Source organism: Rhinatrema bivittatum, chromosome 1 (assembly GCF_901001135.1).
Source record: "Rhinatrema bivittatum chromosome 1, aRhiBiv1.1, whole genome shotgun sequence".
Lineage (NCBI taxonomy): Eukaryota > Metazoa > Chordata > Amphibia > Gymnophiona > Rhinatrematidae > Rhinatrema > Rhinatrema bivittatum.
This window is the reverse complement of record NC_042615.1, coordinates 254,516,657-254,533,730: the sequence shown is the minus strand read 5'-3', so window position 1 is coordinate 254,533,730 and position 17,074 is coordinate 254,516,657. Positions and strand designations below refer to the sequence as shown.

The following is a 17,074-nucleotide window of genomic DNA, read 5'->3' as shown; positions in this document are numbered from 1 at the left end:
TTAACGCACATGCTAATGGTATGCTAATGCATCTGGAGTAAACAAAAAAAAATGCACACAAACCTGAAAATAAGACTTAACACAAAAAATGTGATTTATGTACATAAATCATATTTATTGCACAGAAAACACATGTGTGTACAAAGCATGTTTTCTGTGTACAAAATTCCAACTACAGGCCTGAGCAGCGGAACTTCAGCTTCTGTCCATAGTCTAACATTAGCCCTGGATACTTTACTCCACCTAGGACTAGAAGTTAAGTTTCCAGTGCTTAGAAAATATGAGAAAAGCCAGCACATTGGGGTAGGAGGAATAGCTAATGCCATTCGTCTGGGAATGGACCCTGCGTTGTTAATTCAGGAAGATGGAATATTGTAACATCCCAACCTTTCAGCCCTCAGCCTCACAGCTTGGTTGTTGAGTGATTGCTGATCTCCACTTGCCTACAGAGATTTTGGACATATTAGTCTCATCTAGAAAACCTTCAACTAGAATAAACTATGCTTCAAATGGAATAGGTACGCTAAATGGTGTCAACAAAACACTTTGGATCCATTTTCTTGGGAACCTAAGCACTTGCTGGCATACTTGCTCCATCTTTCTGACTCAAGCCTAGCCACCTCTGTGATGTGGGTGTTCCTCAATGCTATAGCGGCTTACCATACTCAAGTGGATAGCAAACTGATCTCTCTCATCCATTGATATCTTGTTTCATGAAAGGTCTATGACATGTCATGCCTCTGGTACAAATGCTGTCTGTTCCGTGGGACCTGAATGTGATCCTTTCTCAACTAATGAAGCCTCCCTATGAGCCATTGGAGTCAGCTTCTTTAAAGTATTTGATATGGAAGATGGTTTTCCTTATCACAGTGATTTCAGCTAGGAGGATCAATGAACTCCAAGCTCTCGTCCACTATCCTCCATACATGCAATTCTTCCACAACAGGGTGATTCTCTGTACTCACCCAAAGTTCTGCCAAAGGTCATCTCGGCTTTCTATATCAATCAATCCATCATATTGCCTACTTTCTTTCCTAGGCTTCATGCACATGAAGATAAAAAAAGCCCTACATACTCTGGACTGCAATAGGGCCTTGGCATTTTACAAGAAACTAACTCAGCTGCATTGTAAAACCTCCCAACCGTTTGTCTCATATGACCCCAATAGACTAGAGGGACTGCAAACTACAGACTATATAAAGGCTCATCAAGTGAGAGCCATGGCTGCTTCCCTTTTCCATCTTTGAGAAGTACCTATTAAAGATATCTGCAAAGCTATTGGTCTTCCGTTCACATCTTTATGTCCCAGTTCTGTCTTGATAACCTCTCAAAGACTGACAGTAAATTTGGACAAGCAGCTTTACAAGGCATCTATCTCATGATGGAGAATGAGGATTATAAAACATGCCAAATAAAATAAATAAATAAATCTGGTCTCGTTGCATTCATTCTCCAAGGTGAGGGCCAGGTTGTTTAATAAGTAAATGCTCTGCTGCAACCTTCAGCTTGAGACTCCCCACATGTAATGGCTAATTCAGCTTGCTTATTGACAGAAAAAACAAGTTTGCTTAATGTAAAGGATGTTTTCTGTAGATAGCAGAATGAATTAGGCAGACATTTCTCCAAGTTAGTAGAGCTTTGAGCTCTATTGAGTATGTGCGGGAGCTCCTGCATGGGCGTTGCCTTGTGAGTCTCCTCATTCTTTACTAGAGCTAATCTAGCTATATAGCAGACTCTCACACCATTTATGGTAAACAAATATTTTATTTTTATACCTTCTATATGGAGTCACCAAGATAAGATCTTGCTTATTTTTTTTAATTTTCTTTGCTCTTCAGAAAAATTTGGGCCTTAAAAGAACAGTTCGGCTGCATATGTGAGTCCAGTTTGATGGCTGTTTTCCATCATCTGTATTGTAGTTTGTGAGACATTAATTATTCTAGTGTAAAAATGCAAGTGAACATGTTGAATTGAATCTTAGGCCTATCCTTAATGTTCATTCTTTTGGCGATGTACATAATTCATATCATAAAGGGCTCATATAAGGTCCCCCAGGTTCCTTACAGAGATGGTATAACGAAGTTTGGTATTATTTACATAATCCATCCCACATAGGGGAGGTAGTTTGCAAGTTTCTATTAGTAGGTAAAGTAACACCACTTACAGGTTTAAGAATGTGGAAAGAAATTGTCTGAGAGAGGAGTGGAAGAGAGAGGCAGCTGCAGTCTGGCTTGCTCTCTGGATGGTATGGAGAGGAAAAAGGTTTAGCCTTCCTTCTCCACAAGGAGAAAGGGTGAACTATTCCAGTGATCCAGAACTATGCAAGTAGGGGTAGATTTTAGTACGTGCGCGCGCGTCCATGTGCCCACGCTTCCCAGTGCGCACACATGGATGTGCCGATTTTATAACATGCGCGCGCTAGCACACAAGGCTCCGGGACAGCGATCAATGCCACTGTCCCAGTCCACCCCTTCCAAGAGGCCCGGCGGTTCTGCATGTAACACGGGTTACGAGCGTGGCTGGGCCTTGCATGTGCATCTTCAAAGGTTTATTTTTCCCTATGTGCAACATCTTGCACTCGCCCACATTAAATTTCATCTGCCATTTGGATGCCCAATCTTTCAGTCTTGCAAGGTACTCCTGTAATGTATCACAGTCCGCTTGTGATTTAACTACTCTGAATAATTTTGTATCATCTGCAAATTTGATAACCTCACTTATCGTATTCCTTTCCAGATCATTTATATATATATATTGAAAAGCACTGGTCCCAATACAGATCCCTGAGGTACTCCACTGTTTACCCTTTTCCACTGAGAAAATTGACCATTTAATCCTACTCTGTTTCCTGTCTAGTAACCAATTTGTAATCCACGAAAGGACATCGCCACCTATCCCATGACTTTTTATGTTTCCTTAGAAGCCTCTCATGAGGGACTTTGTCAAACGCCCTTCATTTATAAATATACAAGCCGTTAAGCCCGTTAAAACGGGCTACATCCCTCTGTCTCTCACCTCCCCCTCTTTCTCTCTCCCCTCACTCTTCACCACCCCCCTCCCTCACCCACTCCTCCCCACCCTCCCTCTCCTATCACTCAGTCCCTCCCTCCCACTCAGTCTCACTCACTCCCTCCCCCCTCTCTCCCTCCCTCTCACTCACTCAGTCCCACTCACTCTCACTCAGTCCCCACTCCCTCCGTCCTCTCCCTCAGTCCCACTCCCTCCCTCTCTCTCCCTCAGTCCCACTCCCTCCCTCAGTCCCTCCCCCTCACTCAATCCCTCCCTCCCACTCAGTCACTCCCTCCCCCCTCCCTCTCACTCAGTCCCACTCACTCTCCCTCAGTCCCACTCCCTCCCTCTCTCTCCCAGTCCCACTCCCTCCCTCAGTCCCCCCTCTCCCTCTCACTCAGTCCCACTCCCTCCCTCTCACTCAGTCCCTCCCCCTCACTCAATCCCTCCCTCCCACTCAGTCCCTCCCTCTCACTCAGTCACTCCCTCCCACTCTCTCTCTCCGTCCCTCCCTCCCACTCAGTCCGTCCCTCCCTCTCTCTCTCTTCTCCCTCCCTCGCTACCGCCCGCTACCGCCGTCGCCGCCCGCTACCGCCGTCGCCACCGCCGCCGCTCGCTACCGCCGTTGCCGCCCGCTGCCGGTACCGCCGCCGCTCGCTACCGCCGTCGCCGCCCGCTGCCGGTACCGCCGCCGCCGCCCGCTGCTGCCACTGGACGCCGCCATTTTTTTTTCTTTCTGAAGCTGCCTCAGAGCGACGTGCTCGCCCGCACATGCGCGGTGGAGCTGGTCTCTACTGCGCATTTGCGGGCCGTCGGTCACAGGCCATTTATAAGGTAGATTGAAAAGCACAGGTCCCAGTGCAGATCCCTGAGGGCTCCATTGCCCACCCCCCTCCACTGAGAAAATTTTCCATTTAATCCTACTCTCTGTTTCCTGTCTTTTAACCAGTTTGTAATCCACGAAAGGACATCGCCACCTATCCCTCATGAGAAGCCTCGCATGAGGAACTTTGTCAAATGTCTTCTGAAAATCCAAATACACTACTTCTACTGGTTCACCTTTATCCACATGTTTATTAACCCCTTCAAGAAATGAAGATTTGTTAGGCAAGACTTCCCTTGGGTAAATCCATGTTGACTGTGTCCCATTAAATCATGTCTTTCTATATGCTTTACGATTTTGATCTTTAGAATAATTTCCACTATTTTTCCCAGCACTGAAGTCAGGCTCACCGGTTTAGAGATTCCCGGATCGCCCCTGGAGCCCTTTTTAAATATTGGGGTTACATTGGCCACCCTCCAGTCTTCAGGTAAATGGATGATTTTAATGATAGGTTATAAATTTTAACTAATAGATCAGAAATCTGTCGAAATTTAAGTAAGAAAGTGTGATGATGGAATTGCAGTCATAATTGCAAGGCATATTTTGGTTTTTCCTCTTAGTGCGAGCTAACAACATGGTGTGAACAGCCTCATTGCATTTTCTCCATCCGTTTCGAAATGTTTCTGTTTTCAGGAGAGTGACTTTGTAGTGGGTAAGGGATAATGAGGTTTATGTATATTGACATTAAAGTTAGTAATTTGCTATGTTATTCCAAGCGGGACCAGTCTATAAGGCTATGTGAAAGGAGGTTTATGTGACATTGTGAGAGACATAGGGCCTTGGAATTAAAGAATTTTTAGCATTAGATCTTATTTTTATTTGCCAAAGTCTGCAACTCATTTTTGATATTCAAATTTTTTCTAAATCCCAAATTTGGATGAACTGAACCCAAAGGAAATGATGTCATGTTCATCTAGTTGTGCATATTCATGAACATATAGACAGTTCACCTAAAATCTTTGCTAGCCAAATTTCCATTACTCCTGTGCATCAATGGATGAGTTAAAAATATGCCCTCTTTTTCTCACGACATTTCCCTTATAAGAATTTAAAATGTTGTCATGTATGCGTGTAACCTACTGATAAATTTTAATTTTGTACTACCTAAATCCCCCCCCCTATGAAAAGGAGATTATTGATGCAGTCTTAGGGATTCCTAGCTGAGACTATGCTAGAAGTTTTCTGTCTACTAGAGGAAGAAATCAAGTAGGCAAGATGTAGTCTTTTAAGTCCCACATGGGTTCCCTTTCCTCACACCTGTGTTTATTCCCTTCCCTTCCACACCTTATTTATATAAACAGAAGTATTGAAAGTGGAGACAGAGCTCACTTTGTGGGTGCTACAGCTGAGTGACCTCGTGGAGGGTGCTGCAACTCCCAATAATAACTTTAAAACCTCTGCACATCCAGACCCTCTTTCCCTGGTAAATTACACTCTTCATATCTAATCTGATCATATGGACCAGCACAGAGCACAGCCCTTCTGGCACAGTCATGGCTGCAAGGAGCCAGGGTGGTATGGTTAAGGAATTGATCTACTATAATAGCTTCAGTACACTTCACTAAGTGGTTTTTGAAGAAAATCACCCATTATGGATTCAGTCCTGTGTTATGGTGGCAGAATCGCATCCCGAGAGGCTGATGAAGAAAGATGCATTCAGCCTGATTCTCACTGAAACACACATTTCATGCTGTAATGCAGCAAGGAGTTTCATTCTCATAGAATGTGCATTGCAAAATGTTAAGCACTGCTTAGCACCCTTGTGTGGAAATCCCAGGCAAATGAGTACTCCCCAATGCCAGAGAGGTGTACTGACCTAACCCGGGTTTTCTTAGCACTAGAAACTTAACGCCTGGTCAAAGATGGAGTTAAGTTTCCAGCGCTGCTGTGCGGGTACATAAAATCACAAAAAAAGACATCTTTCCCACTCCTCTGCCACTTAGCCAGATACGTATGGACTTATCCGGCTATCTGGCCGTGGTTAGCCACCACCACTTATCTGGTAAAGTGACAGTGGCTAAGTGTGGCTAGCTAGCTATATATATATATATGATTTATCCTTTTACTTTTTCTTCCTTGGTTCCCCCACCCATCCTAGGCTTTAAATGTGCGCTCAGTTGGGCAGATTTTAAAAGCCCTAGCACGCCGAGCCTATTTTGCATAGGCCAGGCGATGTGTGCATGTCCCGGGGCTTGAAAAAAAGGGGCGGTCCGGGGCGGGGGCGTGACCAGAGGCCTTCGTGGGGCCGCTAGGCTGCTGGATCGCGCGCCGGCACTCGGCCAACGTGCGCAACCTACGCATTGCCCAGAGGCAGGCGAAACTTGTAAAACAAAGGTGGGGGGGGGGGGGTTTAGGTAGGGCTGGGGGACGGGTTAGTTAAGGGAAGGGAGAGGAAGGTGGGGGGGGGGGCGGAAGGAAAGTTCCATCTGAGGCTGCTCCGATTTCGGAGCAGCCTCGGAGGGAACGGGGAAAGCCATCGGGGCTCACCTAGGGCTTGGTGCACGCAAAGTGCACAAGTGTGCACCCCCTTGTGTGCGCCAACTCTGGATTTTATAACATGCGCGAGGATGCACGCGCATGTTATAAAATCGGGTGTACATTTGTGCGCGCCAGGTTGCGCGCGCACAAATATATGCCTGCACGTACCTCTTAAAATCCAGCCCAGTTTGTGCCAAACGCACATTGCAACTCAGTCTATGCACGTTTTAATTCCCGATGCATTAGCATCTCATTAGCCTGGTGCATCAGGAGTTAAGAAAAAACAAAAACATTTAATCTATGTATTAAAACTGTGCACTGAAATAAAGTGCACAGTTCTTTAATGCACAGATTACTGGATCGGCTTGCGAGAGAGGAATGTAAATACATATTTGGCAATAATTCATCTGATAATCAGTATTTAAGCTACATCAATGCAGAAACTACCTCAAATGCTGTTAAATTTTATATACTGAGGACAGCTATGATTATTTTTACATGGAGAATAAGTAGAATTTATTTTTAATGGGGGAGGGGGCAAGAGTTATCCTCTCTTTTTGTTTAAAAAAAAAAAGTGATTTAAGTATTGGACCAATACAAAATTTGTCTGCAGTATGATTCTTGCTGAAAGATAATTTCTTTCATTGTTTCAATCCCCCCATGGTCAGTATATCGCTCTCTTTCTGACCCTTTGAAAAACCCAAAACATATATGCAGTAACAGGACGGCCCTGTGGTAGGAAGTTTACAGCATATATGGCAGCAGACTGCAATAAAGAAATCCACTGGGTCATTTTCAGTATAAATCTGCAGCCTGCTTACAGAAGTCTTCAAGCTCTTCCTAGGCCGATAATCACAAATTAATGAAAATGATCAAAAGTAGTCCTGAAAATTCTGGCAAAGGCAGCACTGGATGCTTGCACAGTCCTACCCCCCACCTGGCTGTGTCACAAATTAGGAAGCGATCTGTTAACCATTTGGCATTCCCATTAGTGCATGCAATTTCTTCCCTCTTGATGTCCTCCAGCAGAATAACGTTTGCAGAATGTTCTCAAGTTTTTAGAACATAAGAACATGCCATACTGGGTCAGACCAAGAGTCCATCAAGCCCAGCATCCTGTTTCCAACAGTGGCCAATCCAGGCCATAAGAACCTGGCAAGTACCAATCACTTAAAAGAGTATAAAGGTAAAGACAAAATGATTCTGAAAGGGAAGGGAGTGTCAGCACAGCATAACTAAGAGCTATTAGCTGCTTTACCGAGGCCACTAGATTCAAGAAGAGTGTTCAGTTTCGCTAAACAAAGAGTCAATTGTCTCGCATACTGGATCTCCCGAACAAACTCGTATGGTGCCTGATGGAAGCAGCAGTATTTCTCGGCTATATCGGCTTAGATCATGCTTGAGTTTTCACCTGGCACGTGGTGTAACTGGTAGAGCGCTCTCTCTCTTTTTCTTTTCCTGATTCGGGTAGTGCTGACACTGAGAGGAAGGAGGATTTCGGGTGCTTTATACTCTCACCTGTGTAGGCTGAGTTCAGGGAGGCCCAGTGCCAGCTTCTCTCACGCTCTTCTGTCAACGTGCAGACGGTGCTCACAGGAGAATCCTGCTGCCTCCTGAGGTTAAAGAGTTAATGCTCGCTAAAAGCCCACAGAACTGCAAAGCAGAAACAGTCAAGCTAACCGGACAGATGACTTTGAATTGTTGGGTAAGCATAGCGTTCCCTCTTCTTTTCCGGTACGTTTCAGACGAGCGGCAAGAGTTCATTGCTAGTTTGTGAGGATACGCTTGCTGATAAGTTGGCTTCTGGTTTGACTCAGTTTAATATACTGTGTCATGGGAATCCAGAGCGGTATATATTGCATCAAGATGTTAATCTCGGTCAACTGCTGTACCTGTTCATGACTGTTTGCATTGCTTGTCCTGGAGTGATTTTTTTAATGATTAGAAATGAGCAAACCATCTTTGATCTGGAGCGAACACAGATCTGAATATTTGACTTGTGTACTTAGCTAACCGGAGCCATCTTTCTCTTATTCAAAAAGACTCTTTTGTTTACTTAGACTGAATATTTGCAGCAAGAGCGAGAGATACATAGAATATAGAGTGACTTCATAATGAATCATATTTTACCCTCATCCTAATTGTTCACATCTAGCAGTTATGGTTTTTGGGGTGGTTATTTAGTTTTCATAATTTTAGCAAGTGAGGACTGATATCGAACAGAAACGTAAAAGAAAGGATTTGGAAGTAATAGGGCAATATTGTTGGAGTGATACCTCTTCTCATGAGTTAAACAGGGGGCTAATATTAACAGTGTATATAGAGGTTGAGACAGTATCAAGAATATCTAAGGGACCGATGCAATAAATGTGCGTAGAAAGCGGGCGCTGAACAGTCAGCGCCTGCTTTATTAATGCGCCCCAGGCACCCCCAAGGGGGGCACCATGCAATATTTAAATTAGGGTAAGGAGAACCCGATCGGTTTTCCTAACTCGGCCGTCCACTGGTTAGGAAAACCGACGCAGGGGTTTCAGGAAACGGACACTTGTCAGTTGAGCATCCGTTTCCTGCAGCCGATTGTCAAGTGGTTTTTTTTTTTTTTAACTTGCTTCTTTAAGTTTTTCCTCCTACTTAATATCCAGGCAGGCGTTAATAGCTGATCACTAAATGTGCGTATGAGACGAACATTTTTTTTTTTTTTTTGCATCAGAGTGAATGCCTAATAGCCTCATTCACATGCATTTGCATGTGATGAGCGCTATTGGATTCACTCCCGCATTGGACAAGTGTTGAATATGCGCTAATCCCCTTATTGCATTAGGGGATTGATTAGCGCCTATACAACCCGCGTCCGACTGTGGGTTATACAGTGCACTTGGCTGAGCACACTGTATTGCATTGGCCCCTAAGTGTCTCTCACTCTCTCTCCAGTATTAAGACATGATTGGTTTGGATTTATTTAATTTATGGCCTGTTCCATTTTAGCTCTCATTATGTCACCTCTGACCCCCTCACACACACACTCGCGATTCAGTTAGGGTTGGATTTAATCTCAACTGTTTAGCCCATCCCAAGCTAAACAGTGGGTGGGGGAGAGAGGGAATGAGGGTTGTTCATGGAGTCCAGTTTAAATGCATTTCATTACAATCTTCCAAAATACTGAAGAATAGCTGGAAAAGCATCTGTGGGTAGGTTGATCTGAAAAATTCTGAGTACGGCCGGTTGATAATGGTATATTCTGGCTTGGATGGATATTTATTTGGTCGTGTATTGTTGTTATGGATGTATGAGGGTTGATTATAGATGTTTTTGTTATTTAATACTTGGATTTTCTGAGTATATATGTTTTATTATATTTTATGTGATATTGTTTATTGTGGAATGTAATTTAAGCGGGGAAGTGCAGAGTCAGGCTTAGCAGTAGTAATGAAGGCTGCCCCGAGGAGCAGGGAAGCATGGAGCAAGTCGCTGGTGTGGAGACGGAGGCACTGCCCCGAGGAGCAGGGTAGAGTGGAGCAAGTTGCTAGTGTAGAGACGTAGGCACTGCCCCGAGGAGCGGGGAGGTGCAGATCAAGTTGCAGAGGTAGCGACATAGACACAGCCCCAAGGAGCAGGGAAGTGTGGAGCAAGAGTCTCTGTAAGGCGGTTCCAGAGCGACCCTGAAGAGCGGGGAAGCCAGCAGGCAGGACCTCTGGAGAGAGGTGCAGGGACCAACCTGAGGAGCGGGAAGGTCTGGAGACAAGTCTCCCAAGAAGCGCACGCAGGGCCCCCAAGGAGCAGGTACCCGAGCCAGCGTCCAGGAACCGTGGTAGAGATCCAAGTCAGGAACAAACGTCCGGGCAGACAGGCACAAGCATCAGTAGTGAAGGAATTCATTGCCAAGTCGATTAATGCAGACCCCGGGAGGTGCTTATGAATCCCAGCTTGTGATGTCATCAATAGGAGACGCCCCTGAGGTTCCTGTCATAGCGTCCTTAAAGGTAGACTCAGTGGCGCGCACGCTTAGGAAGCCCAGAGGAGGTATGGAGATCGGCGTCCCAGCCACCATAAGAAGTCTCCAGAGATAGGGGGCATGCGTCACCAGCGGCTAGCCACAGCCGCGAGCTCGCCTGGAGAGGAGAGCAGGGCAGCACAAGACGTGAGTTTGGTTGGCCGCTGACGGCCGTGGCCGACGGTCATACCATTATGTTTTATGTTACGCATGCTCACCCTGGGCCTCCAGGGAGGGGGCGAGTTATAAACATATATGAATAAATAAATCAACTTGTAAAAGTGGCAGCCCCTTAAAAAATCAGGGAGAAGATCTCCAAGGCCCAGATGAGTGTTTCTCTTTGTTTCTCTTCCCCTCTGCTCCTGAGTCTGGAGGAGGGGTGTCTGCAGGCCCACATAGACTGAGGTGGTACCTATACCCATATTGGGTTTTTTACTATTCTCCCAGGCAGAGAAAGGGAATTCCTGGGCCCCACACACTGACTTTTCACTTTGTCCCAGTGCCAAAATCATAGAGGGTACCTATGTCAACCCTTCACTCTGCTCCCAGTGGTCAAGCTGAAGAGACTTTCTTTTTTTTATTTTTCAAGATTTTTTTAGTGGGCTAAATTTTTTTTTTAACAAATCAGAAGTTTTTAGCAAAACTACCATTTTGATTGTCTAGAAAGACACCTCAACTATGTCTGTACACCAACGTGACATATCAGACAGTTGTGTCTCTACAGTAACTGAATGTAATCCGCTTTAAAGTGCCTAAAAAGCGGAAGGTGAAACAAATAAATTAAAATAAGTTTCATATTATTATACAGATTGGAACACCCTGATGTAAACCATGATAAATACACTGAGCTAGTTAATGCACAAAAGATCAAGATCTGGGTATGAAACTTAGGTTTGGCGAGAGAGGAAACATTTCTGTTCACAGAGAAAGCAATGGGTTTGTTTGTAAAGTGGTATTTTGATCCTGGACTATTCATTGTCAGAATGCTTGTTATGAGAGTAGGTGTGTGACTGGTCAGCAGGCTCTGCAGCCCTCCCTTACAATAGTCGATGGTGTATAGAGACAGTTTGAGGATATACAGATTGAGCAGCAGAGCTCTCCTGCTGAGGGCCGCCGTCACCAGTTCAGAAAAAAGATTTAAACTCTTTGGACAGCTCTGAACAGTGATTGCAGCTTATACTGTACAATTCTCTTTAGAACAAGATTTCTGGTTATTTGCACCAGCTGGGAAGTCACACCTTAGAGGAGCTCCACTGTGGTCAGTTTATCTGCCTTTTTCTTGGGCTAGAAGCTTTACATCAGTGCATATTTACTTTTATTGTACATTAATTCCATCTTTGTATTCATGGATTATATGCACGGTGGTGATATGTTCACAAAGATCTTGAGAGTTGCAGAGAAAAAGAGCAAAAATGTGGAAGACAAGATGGCATCAGAGTCTGAAAACACTTTGATAGACTTTAAAGGAGAGCTGATTAAAGAAATCTTGAAAAATGTCTCTGCAGTCTTAAAAGATAGGTTGAGTAAACAACAGCCTTCATTAGACGAAATTTGGGAAGGTTTGAACTTTGTCATGTTACTAAACTAACTGACTTGGATCAGAGAGTTACTGCACAAGAGCTTTTGGTGGATAAATTTGCTGCTAAACACCAAAAAAAGGCTCAGGCAATGTTCCAAAATGAAAATTATTATACAAGAGGGAAGAGCAATAGTACCTGATCGCTCCAGAGTATCACAAAAATACACAAATACAAATGTTTATTTGCTATTAATTTGGCATATTAGCTACAGCTTATAATCACCTACCAGCATGTTCAGTCACACCAAATGGTTCAAATAGTATGTTTAGCAATTTCTTTTAGTATTTTTGATGCAATTAAAAACACTTAAATTTAGTCTGTCAGCAAAACACTTATCTATTGTTCTTCAAAATGTAAGAGCCAAATCAGAAGCAAGCAAATGTTTAGATCCTATTACAGTGAAAGAATAAAAGGAAGTTTGAGTGAATGTTCTTTGATGCATTCGCTTGCTCATATTCTAGTAGACAGAGAGTGATTATATTATTTCATAAAGAGCTACCATTTATTGTTGAGATGTGGAGGACTGTTTTGTAATAGTTACTTCTTATAATAAAAAAATATGTCTTCTGCAATATATATGCCCCTAATGTAAACAAATATGCCTTTCTCTCCCATTTGGTCACTGAGCTAAGTCAATTCTTAAATCATCCAATTGTAGTAGGTGACAATTTCAACCTATTAGACTAATATCAAGATGCTAAGCCTCCTAGACTTGGTAGACCTAATAAAACAACTGAGGGAATACAGTTTCTTATGAAAGAAGTTTAGATAATGGATGTCTGACATGTTCTTCATCCTATTGCTTTACATTAGAAGCAGTGGCATAGGGTGACTGCTGAGGCTGGTGGTGCACCGTGACATTTGCCACTGCCATGTGATTGAAAAACAAGAATTTTGAGATGCTGAACAGAATTATATCCCAGTGTTTTCCAACCTTTTCAAGCCCAAGATACATCCTCATTGACAAAATGTGGTGTGGCATGCCAGCTGCAACAAGGCAGGTGAGGCAGACACGGAGAGGATTCATGTGGTCAAAAGAGCTAGGGAAGTACTGAAAAACCCACCAGTCTCCCTTCCAAACTTTAAAGCAAAGGGCTAGAGGGATCGGAAACACAGGTGAAGTTATCAAAACGAGCCGGTTCCCTCTATATAAAAGTACAGGAGAAGTAGCTGGAGGGCTAAAATAAGGACATTTCTGAACATTTTAGCCCTCCCTCCTTTTTTTCTGCACATTTGCTCAAAAAATCTGTTCAGTCCTGCAAAAAAAAAAAAAAAAAAATCAGGAGAGTTAAGAACTCTAGCAAGGACAGGCAGGGTGAGATTTCCTTTCTGCAAGACTTCCAGCTTCATTTTGCTGTCTGTCCACACCCTGCAGCCAGTTTTAATCGGAGAATAAGTTAGGGAGGTTAGTGGGTCAGCCAGACATCCACTCCCCTTTCCACTCATGTCCCTCATCCAACCTCTCAAGTTGTGCCACTGCCTTTTTCCGCACACTAAAACGCAAATAATGTGCATGAAGTGTTCCACTCACTATTACTCTTTTTATATTTCCTGGGAAGAAACATGTTCTGTACTAGAGATGTCTTTGTAGGCTGAACTATTTTTTATTTATTTATTTAAGCATTTTATATACCGAGTTACGTTTGGGAACATCACCTCGGTTTACAGGTAACAATGCAGCAAGAGGCTTTACAATGAACAGGTTACAAAATGTAGCAACAGGATAAAAATAAAACAGTAAAGATTAACTATGTAGAAAGGGTATATATTACAGGCATGGGTGGGGGGATGCAAAATGTACTATACAAACATAAAATGAGTGGCAATGGCCTGATGGGGATATGTCTGGTTTTCCTTACTCAGTCATAATTTAGTATGTAGTCAGAGCAAGCTGCAGATGCACATTGCTCAGGAGAGGAAAGCTACGCGCCATGCAGCCCCTGGCATTACAGTGGCAGTGCAATACCTGGCATCATCCCTTTACCCGGCTGCCCCACACTGCATTCCCTGGAGCTTCAGAACCTTCCCTACAACCTAGATAACTCTCACCGTGCGTGAAAGGTTTATGACTAAAACACCGGCTCCCTGAATGCACATTTTAATATAACAGTTGTGGTAAACGGAAACTTATCAAACATTACAGCTTCCCAACAGAACATGTTATTAGTCTGCCTCTGCTCAACCCTTGGCTAAGTATCACAGCCTTCCATATAATGTGGCAGGGGGGTCTTCCATCACTCTTCTTCTCACAGTGTTCATGTTTTGGACACTCAGCATTTCATTGTTATATTTCTGGTGTGTGTTAAGCAGCACTGCGCAGCATGCAGTATCCCACAGGTGGTAAAAACTTTGTGGCATATTTTTCCCTTTAAAAAACGCAGTCGGCAGCAAAATCTACACAAGGTCCACAAATATTTGTTTGTGAATCAGAAATGCAGACGTTTATACATCCTCAGTACCCACAAGGTAGGTAGTGCCAACTCAGGAGAGAAGTGTGGCAAAAGCAGAGCCAGAAATAAGGCTGGAAGAGGCAAGAATGCTTGGATTATCCTTGTTTCAAGCTGGGTATCAGTCACATTGGCTGTGGTGATTTGGTTTCCGTGATGCTTTCATTACGCTACGTGGAGCAGAGGTGAGATGGCAGTGGGCAAGGCACAAACGCATCCAAGTATTTCTTTTTTCTGTAACTCTATATAAGTCGCAGTTACAAAATGAGGTTGGTGTGCGTCTGCTGTATGATTTTCAGGTCATGTGACTTCAGTGCACTCTTTAAAATCTTTATTTTCCCACACACTTACTAAATTAAATATAAAAGTTCTTTGAGTTACCTGTATCTGGCTGCCCTGTGAGTTTCTGGTAACATTTATTCAGTTTATGTTTTAAAATAGATTTTATTTATTTAATTGTTTGTTTATTTATTTATTTATTTTACCGCCTAGAGTACTGCAGCGTGAAAGTGGAATAAGGAGATCGAGATGTGCTCTTTCCTTTTTGCTTTTTTTTCCTCCACAATCTTTTCACTTGTTATAGTTATACACTTGCAACCCCAGATGGATAGAGCCAAGGGACTCTGGTACCCCTGCCCAAGCCGAGGACTGGAGGGAAATATCTTTTGAGCACTCGTGCCAGATTTTGGAGGGGGTTTATAGTTTAAAGCATGACAAACTGTAGCCCCAAAGTAGCTCAAACAACCCGGGGAAAGCAGAGTCCCAAGCTCAATCTTCAAAAGATCCAATAAAGGCTAATAGAAGTTGCATTTTCAATAATTATTTCATGTATGATGTATTAAAAAATACTTACAGTATGGTACTATATATAAAACAGGCCACTTAAATTTAAGCGGGTAGTTACTCAGAGACTTTACACCAATGTTCAGAAAACACACACACACACACACACACACAATTTTCCCTTTGAAAATTATTCTGCCAAAACTATCTGGTCACATTTACACCTAATATTTGTGCATAGTGTGTTGTTTTGTTTTTTTGAGAAAAATTGCCTGTGTAACCCTTTTTCCGAATTTTATGGTAGCCCAGAATTTCCCTTGGGGCTATCTTCTTTTGCCACTTCTCCAATTTTACCAACACCCAAGGAGTGAATTCTTTCCATGGGAGGAAGGCTTAACCTTTAAGGCTCAGGCAGTGAGGTGCTTCTGTATTCAGCATTAGAGATGTGAATCGGAACCGGAATCGGTTTGGATTCCGGTTCCGATTCACATATGGTTTTTTTTTTCATCGGGCCCGATCGCAGTTTTGTTTATCGGCTGCGCCCGAGCCGATAAACAAAAAACCCACCCCGACCCTTTAAAACTAATACTTTTGCTTCCCCCACCCTCCCGACCCCCAAAAAAACATTTTACAGGTACATGGTGGTCCAGTGGGGGTCCCGGGAGCGATCTCCACTAATAAAAATGGCGCCGATGGCCTTTGCCTTTACCATGTGACATGGTATCCGTGCCATTGGCCGGCCCCTGTCACATGGAGGGAGCACTGGATGGCTGGCTTCCGGATACCCTGTCACATGATAAGGGCAAAGGGCCATCGGCGCCATTTTGATTAGTGGCAGCCGACGGCCCGGGAGCGGGAGATCGTTCCCGGGACCCCACTGGACCACCAGGTACCTGTAAAATGTTTTTGGTGGGGTCGGGAGGGTGGGGGAAGCAAAGGGCTTAGTTTTAAAGGGTTGGGTGGGTTTAGGGGTTATTTTTGTGTGCCGTTTTTCCCGCCCTCCCCCAAAACGATAAGAGAACCCCCACGAACAATATCGTGGGGTTTTCCTATCGTTTTGGGGGAGCCCCCGATTTCTGACGATTTTGAAAATATCGACGATATTTTCAATCGTCCGAAGCCCGATTCACATCCCTATTCTGCATGGATCTGTTTATTTGTAGTGGTGCTGTAATGCTGCATGCCTAGAACAGAGGAGCAGGACACAGAACTGAATGTTCAAATAATAGTTTACTGATTTTCTCAAAAATTGAATCAATGCCAACTTGTAAATAAACTGAAACTACAGCTGGATGTTTCTTCTCTCTGTGTACATGGTGATGACTCAGGTTCCTGGGGTGGTTCCTATCACTCCTGCACTAACAGACTAATGCAGTATTGTGCGCTCAGGCTAATGCACAGATTAACCCATGGTTGGGCATGCGTTTTGGACGCATGTCCATAACCCTGATGCAATCGGCGCATCCAAAACAACGTGTAGTTAATAGCACTCATCACTTGTAAATGCCATGTTGATGAGGTTATTAGCTAGTATCCCCGATATAAAAAAAATAACCATGCGCCCGACGCACACATTTTAACCCGTGAACATTAGTGCCTGCCCGGAGCTGGCATTAGTCTTGAGGAACCTCAAACCCTGAACAGAAAAGCTGAAAAATACTGCTTTTCTATGGTTCCTCTAACTTAATATCATTGTGATATTAAGTCGGAGGAGCCCAAGAAAGCAGCAACATCAAAAAAAAAGTCTAGACGGAGATCAGGTTAGGAAAACGGACGCTCAATTTATGACCATCCACTTTCCTAACCCGTGGCTGCGCACAGTCCTCCTTTTTAACACCGTAGCTCATTATCCTACTACATTGCGCGCCCAGGAAAGGCGGATGTGCATACATTAGGAAAGCGA

The 17,074-nt window shown here is 43.8% G+C and overlaps 1 protein-coding gene across 6 annotated transcripts in view; it reads left to right on the top strand.

Moving 5' to 3' along the window:
- Positions 1 to 17,074, top strand: part of LZTS3 (leucine zipper tumor suppressor family member 3) — a 375,047-nt gene that overhangs the window by 273,215 nt on the left and 84,758 nt on the right. For 2 of the 6 annotated variants that reach the window (XM_029593797.1, XM_029593772.1), the window contains exon 1: positions 7,879 to 8,075. The exons of the other annotated variants lie outside the window; for them this stretch is intronic. The gene's annotated coding sequence lies outside the window, so the exon portion shown is untranslated. Of the gene's footprint in view, positions 1 to 7,878; positions 8,076 to 17,074 lie in introns of those variants that run through there. 6 annotated transcript variants of the gene reach the window in all.